Here is a 7090-nt window from a genome sequence, read left to right on the forward strand (position 1 = left end):
GATGCAAAATCAGAGTCAGAGTTTCCAAAGGCAACACTGCTCACTGCCACTTTTGTTTAGTTTAAGGGAGACACTGCTGACTTCTCTGCTCATCTTTTACCCTGCCCACGTGCTCGGACATTACATGTTCCTGAGAAGTGAGTGAGAACAAACCTTACCAGTGTGGAACCCAGAACAATGCAAACCAGACCGGACCGAGTCAAATGTGGAAGCAGCACAAGACAAATGTCCTGTGCTGGCCATTATTTGCATCTATATGAACAGGACACATGGTATTTGTCAGAATATCCGGTCTGGTACCGGTGGAGGTTTGAAGCAGTCATTTGTGACATGAAGGTTACATTTTCAACTGGAGCATGAAATCAACTTCTCTATGCCCGCAACTCGGAGAAAGTGGGCGTTAGTGACCTACTTCCAGGGGAGGCAGGTTCCAGGTCTAAGTCTAGCTTCATGGGGAGAAGAAAGGCCTGATGACACACTTGGGCTACTTTCTCCTGGATGCAGGCCTGAAATTAAATTGGGAAAAATTGAAGCTGAGGCAAGAAACTGTGAATGCAGCCAAAAACGGGTTTGGGGGTATTTCTAATGAGGAAATGACAATATCACATGGTAAAAAGCTCCAAAAGTCACCTTTTCATGTTTTGGAACCTTTAATAAAAGTGAGAAAACCAAGGTTTAGACCAGAAGTAGGGAAATTAGCATAACACATTTAATCCTCATCTATGGGGTTGATGAAAAAGAAAGAAAGATTCTATTCAATGCAAATTCAGTGATTGATTTCTGAGAGTTCAATTAAATTATTCAGTGTTTATTGAGATATTTAGCTATCAGACAAATATTGACTTGAATTGAAATTATTGTCATTATGCAAAAGAAAGCATGACGAGATTACTTGGGCCTCATCTGACACAGTGCCACAAACAACATATGTAAAAGCCACATAATCAAAAACAACTTTACTAAAAAGAACACTAAAATGATCAACAAAATATAAAAAATATAATTAGCTACAAGAAAATAACATCAACTGTAAATATACCTAAAAACATTGGCAGTCGGGGTGGGGGTGGGGTGGGGGATGTAACGAACTCCTTCTCTTAGAAGAAAATAGTGAAGGAGTCCCACCCTGTGATCACATCGAACCATTTGAAATTCTCACTGCCCACAGGTAAAAGCTGTCCTTCAGTCTATTGGGTTCTGCACCTCAGGGACCTGAAACATCTCCCTGACGGAAGCAGTTGTAAAAGGCGATGTCCTGGATGAGAAGAGTCTTCTCTGATCCGTTGAGCTCTACTCAGACCTCTGGAGCTGGTGATGCTCTCCAGGGAGAGCAGTGGGCATCCGATTATTTTTTCAGACATTCTGATAACCCTCTGCAAGGCCTTCTTGTCTGCAGCTGAGCACGCCGCAAGCCGCACGGTAATGGAGTACCCCAGCACTGATTCAATGGCAGCCCCATAAAAAGACACCAACAGCCTCTCTTCAAGATGGTTCCTCCTCAGCACTCATAGGAAATAGAGCCTCTGCCGAGCTTTCTTGACTGTTGCTGAAGTATTTGTTGTCCACTTCAGGTCCTCTCGAAGATGTGTCCCTAGGAACTTGAATGTGGCTACCCGCTCCACCTCTGCCCCCTTAATTGTCAGAGGAGCATGATCCCACATTCCTCTCCTGAAATCCACAATCATTTCTTTAGTCTTTATTGTATTTAGCAGCAGGTTATTCAGAGTGCACCATCTCTCAAGTACCTGTATTTCTTCTCTGTAAGCTGTCTCCTCCCCCCCTTAATCAACCCCACCACCGTGGTATCGTCGGCAAATTTGATGATGGAATTATAGGGGTGTATGGGCTGGCAGTCTAGGCGTACAAGGTGTACAAAAGGGGACTCAGCACACAGCCCTGTGGAGAGCCTGTACTGAGTGTCAGGGTAGGTGAACAACACTGACCAATTTTGACTTTGATTTGTGAGAAAGTCCTTAATCCAATCGCACAAGAGGGGGTCGAAATTCAGCTCTAACATTTTATTCTTTAGAATTTCTGGGAGAATCATGTTGAATGCTGTGCTAAAATCCACGAAAAGCTATCTAGCATAGGTGTCTGGACGTTCTAGATGGCTGTGAACTGCATGAAGGACTGTGGTGATAGCATCATCGGTGCAGCGGTTCTTTCTGTAGGCAAACTGGTATGGATCAAAGTTCACTGGAAGACATGACTTGAGATGTTGAAGAACAGGCCTCTCAAAGCACTTCATAACAACAGATGTCAGTGCCACAGGTCTCAAATTATTGATGCCCTTTGCAGAAGATTTTTTTGGAACTGGAACATTTGTAGCTCCCTTGAAGCAGGATGGAATCACTGCCTGAGCCAGTGAGGAGTTAAATAACCCAGTTAGGACACCCACCAGTTCATTGGCACACCCCTGTAGAACCTTACTCGACATCCCATCTGGACCGGCTGCCTTCTTTGGGTAAACCGCCGAGCAGGGCTGTGCAGAGACCTTTGAAGGGGCGGGTGCTCAAATTTAAAAAGGGGCACACAGAATAATATTTTCAAACACCATGACATAACCACAGTATACTCAGCTGAATAACAAATCATATTTATTAGAAATTCAAAATGGAAGCGAATCATTATATACACCATAAGGACAATGTAAAGCAAAAGTAACTTGTTTAGGTAAATGGTCTGTATTTGTATAATGCCTTCTTAGGGTTCTACAGCCCCCCAAGGCACATTACAACACAATCAGTCATTCACACACACACATTAACACACTGATGGTGATGAGCTATGATGTAGCCATAGCTGCTCTGGAGCGCACTGACAGAGGTGAAGCTGCTGAGCACAGGCGCCACCGGTCCCTCCGACCCCCACCAGCAGGCAAAGCAGGTTAAGTGTCTTGCCCAAGGACTCAACAGCATCAATCTCTGATTGAAGTCAGGCTCAAACCTGCAACCTTCTTATTACTGGACAACCTGCTCCACCTCCTGATCTATTGCTGTCCTATTTTACCTGATGATGGGGTACAGTGTAGCTGTTGCAGGGTCGCTCCTCTTGCTGCTGCTGATGATGCTGGAGGGCAAGGCTGTGTTGATCTCAGACTGTAGGTAGTAAAACGAACAGAGGAGAAATGTTAGTCAATTACAAAATTTATGTAAGATCATAAAAAAATGGCAAAAATTGGTGAAAACTCTTAGAAGTGTAAGACAGAAATATCTGAGACAACACCTGTGGTAAATAAATGGAAATCTAAATATTAGTGGATAATAGAGGAGTTTATGTCAGAGATAAGAATGTGACAGAAATATAAACAGAAAGAGTTGTGTGTGTCTTCAGTCTCCTCGTGTGATCTATCACTCTCCACTTGCTGTCCATCTGAGAACAAGGCAAAATTAGCTATTGTATGAATGAATTATGTAGTTATTCACATTTAACAGGTCTTGCACCTAATCCATGATCAAGAGGCTAACAAAAAACATTTTCTGGCATCAAAACATTGCAGTTGTGTATATTATTGTTTCTACACTTGTTGCTGTGATGCAACTTACCTGTACTCTTTTTTTTATCCAGCTGGTGAGGGACCCACTGCCTTTAGCTGCCTCATGTAGCTCTTTCTGTCGCTGCTTCCTCCTCCTGTCCTTACGAAGCATGTCTGTACAATGATATATCATAATTGATTTACAAATATTTTTTCATGCTTATAAAACTCATGCATACACAATCTGGGACATTTCATTCCTTTTCCAGAAAACTAACTGTATATAATTTGGCCACAAATTTGCTTCATGATGCTGATCCAGAATATGTCCATACTATTTTAATCGTAGTGCTTTAGTAATTATAATAAAAATAAAGAATAAAACAATGTTTATGCTTTCATTCAGTTTTACTATCTACTTTGTGCAAAACAGAGAACTGTACAGATAAAATAATTTTGCAGTGAAAACAGTTTTTTTGAATGTACATCTTTAAAACATAATGTTTTTAATACAATGCATTCAAAAAGAGAGCAAATATAAACTCCAACATTTTGAGAATATGCATAGTATTAGTGAACTAAAAAACCCACCAGAAGGGCTGAGAAACCTTAACATCTAAAACAAAACTATGTTCCCTAAAACGCTGGACAGAATTAACAAACAAGGACTGAATATTTAGTAACACAAAACTTGTGACGGATGTTACCTTTAGTATTTTTCTTATTTCCTTTCACAAAAGGTAGCTAAATTTTAAATTTGTTCAAGTTTTATTAGTCCGCGAACCAGGAAGTGATTTTGTAAACAAGAAGCAGGGCTGTGTGAGACCCTAGTCACGTGACACGCAGCAGCGATAGGAATGCAACTTTGCGGTACCTAGTTAACAACAATGACATTTTATTGGCAAATTCCCAATACTTAAGATTGAAAAAATATTTTCGTACAAGTACTTATGTACAGAATGTTTTTGGTTAATCCTAAAGTTACTGAGGTTCAGAATCGGTACCCAGCCACAGACACACACCCAGCTAGTAATATATCACACACCTAGTGCCACAAAACAACTTAATAATGTACAAAATAATCTAATAACCGTGTATAGTAGTGCGCATCCTACTTACCGGTGTTAGTCCGTTTCTCCCAATCAATATGTATGTCCTAAAAGCTTTGCACCACTCGCTCGGCCATGAAGAAAATGTGGGTGCTTGCTTGCAGCTTGTTGTGACCGGCTGTGCGCTCTGGTGTGAGGAAGAGACGGAATGGTCACGTGACGTATGGTCTGACTCACGCCAGCTATATAACATTAAACAGAAATTTTATTAATGATTATCTTTGTTATTCTTGAGGGGGCACAAACAGAAAATTCTTTAAAAAAAATAAAAATAAATATATATAAAAAAAATCATTAAACCTCAAAAAGGGCACTTTGGGCACATGGGAGAAAAGGGGCAGGGTCTCAAGCACCCTCCGCCCCCCCCCTCTGCACGTGCCTGCCGCCGAGAGTGCACGCCTCACCAGATGTTGCTGGAAGGACAGGGTGACAGATGTGCTGTGGCATTTGCCAGGTGATGACGGCACCCCTGCTGTAGGAGTATCAAAACGGGCAAAGAAACGGTTAAGCTCATCTGCTAGTGAGATATCTTCATGAGAGGAATCAGATAATGGGGTGCCTCTAAAGTTGGTCAGAAGTTAAATTCCTTGCCACAGCTGCCTGGCATCTGTCTGCTCAAGATGGTCTCCTATTCTATCTGAGAACTTCGTTTTAGCAGTCAAGATGCCCTGTCTAAGTTCACCTCGAGCCGGACTGTACAGCTCTCTCTCACCGGACTTAAACGCCAAGTTTCTAGCCCTCAGAAATGAATCTACAGCAGGGGTCATCCATGGTTTCCTTCAACAGTTAAAGGTACAGTAGAACCTGAAAAATGGCTGACCACAGTTTTTTTTTCATTGAAAAACTCCCTAGTTACGTCCAGACGGAGCGTTTCTCTGTTATACCAAGAACCTGGGAAAGTTTGTTTTTTTGTGAAGGGAGTGGGTGTTTACCTTTTATGTGTGTGTGCTATGTTACTCTTGAATAAAACCTTTTTGAGAGCTTCTGCTCGAAGAGAGACCAAACAGATATCCCATTGGTGTGTATCTTCATTTCTCTCTGATTTAGCAAAATCTGGTTGTTGATTATTGGTGTTTTTTGGTAAATGGTATTGATAACCTAAAACCTAATATCTCTAACCCCCTTGTGTGTGTTGGACTTTCTTTGAGGTACGCCTGGATTGATTAAATAAAAATACCCAACATTTTGGTGCCGTGCCCGCCGTGCGAGCCGGAAGCTGGGAGATCGTCTCCGGGGGGCCGAAAGGCGCGCCGCTCTCTTTAAAGCCCTGGGGGCTTGGATTGCCCTGCAGTCGACCTTCCGCCTACGGCTCCGCGCGCCGGACTTCGGGTTGAGTCCACCGCGCAGGGGGGAGTAACTGGAGTGTGTGAGTACCTCTTTTTTGCAGCCTTGCATATATAAAGCTGGTTGACTTGACAGTGTGTTTTGCGTGTGTGTCTGTCTTCCGGACGCGGAAGACGTTCCGTGTTTCAGCAAAAGGTTTTGGACTGTCCCGGTGAAATAGAGTTGAAAAAGAAGGTGACGTAGCCGCTGAGTCGCGCCTAGACCCGGCTGTTGGTACCCGACCTGTATTACTTGAAAAGCGGTTAAATATATTATACAGGAGGTTCCAGCGCTACTGGGGAAGGCTGAAAGACGATCGGAATTGCAGACTTTTGGAACTTACGGAAATATATGATATAATAGTGCCACGTTAAAGCTGCAGCTAAATAGAAACAGTGCAGGCTGACGCTGTGGCCGTGCACTGGCGTTTCAGTCTTTTGTAATCACACTGTCGCTGGATTGTTTAACGGTTTCCCATTGCTGCTGAGGTACAAAGATTTGGACACCGCTGCTTTTGGCTTAAAACCTCAAGTCAAACTAAAAATCACTCATATTTGTGTGCTTCTCATTGATTTGGTGTTGTTATAGTTGTTTTTGTCCGCGGCTGGCTGATCGTTGTTGTCTGTGTGGCTTTGTGGGTTTTAATTGTGCTGGAGCTCGGTGCTGAAGAGCTTCAGCTGTACTTTGATCCATCTGGGTATGTGAAAACTGGCCAGTTCTGCCTGGTTCGGTTTCGTGTGTGTGTGTGTGTGTGTGTGTGTGTGTGTGTGTGTGTGTGTGTGTGAGTGTGTGTGTGTGAGTGTGTGTATGGAGGTGTGCGTGTATTGGGGACTTTGAGATTGCTACGTGTGACAGGCTCGGCTGCCGTTTCGCTGTGTGACAGGTTCGGCTGCCGTCTCGTTGTGTGCGTGTGTGAGAAAGAAGGAGGGAAGCGGTAATTCGTCTTAAATACGATGGGGAATACTAAAACTAAAGACAGTCTGGAGGGAGACATGAAATACATGCAGCATACCCACCCGGGGAGTTTAAAATATCTGGAAAATTGGCGAAAAAAGTACCAAGTCGACGGGGAACTAAAAGGTCAACAAGGGCACGAGTTAGTCAGTACTTTCAAAGTTAAAGCTGACACGGCTACTGGAAAGAATAAAGTTAAAATGGCAGAACAGTTAAGGGTGGCGATTTT

At 43.0% G+C, this 7090-nt stretch overlaps 1 long non-coding RNA gene across 1 annotated transcript; it reads right to left on the reverse strand.

Moving 5' to 3' along the window:
* Window positions 1-2976: 2976 nt before the first annotated feature.
* Window positions 2977-4713, reverse strand: LOC107393212 (uncharacterized). The gene is made up of 3 exons (XR_001573885.3): window positions 4595-4713; window positions 3546-3649; window positions 2977-3098 (listed from the first exon to the last, which is right to left on the reverse strand). It is a non-coding gene; the product is annotated as an uncharacterized lncRNA (long non-coding RNA).
* Window positions 4714-7090: the final 2377 nt, after the last annotated feature.

This window comes from Nothobranchius furzeri, chromosome 8 (assembly GCF_043380555.1).
Source record: "Nothobranchius furzeri strain GRZ-AD chromosome 8, NfurGRZ-RIMD1, whole genome shotgun sequence".
NCBI classification, from domain to species: Eukaryota; Metazoa; Chordata; class Actinopteri; order Cyprinodontiformes; family Nothobranchiidae; genus Nothobranchius; species Nothobranchius furzeri.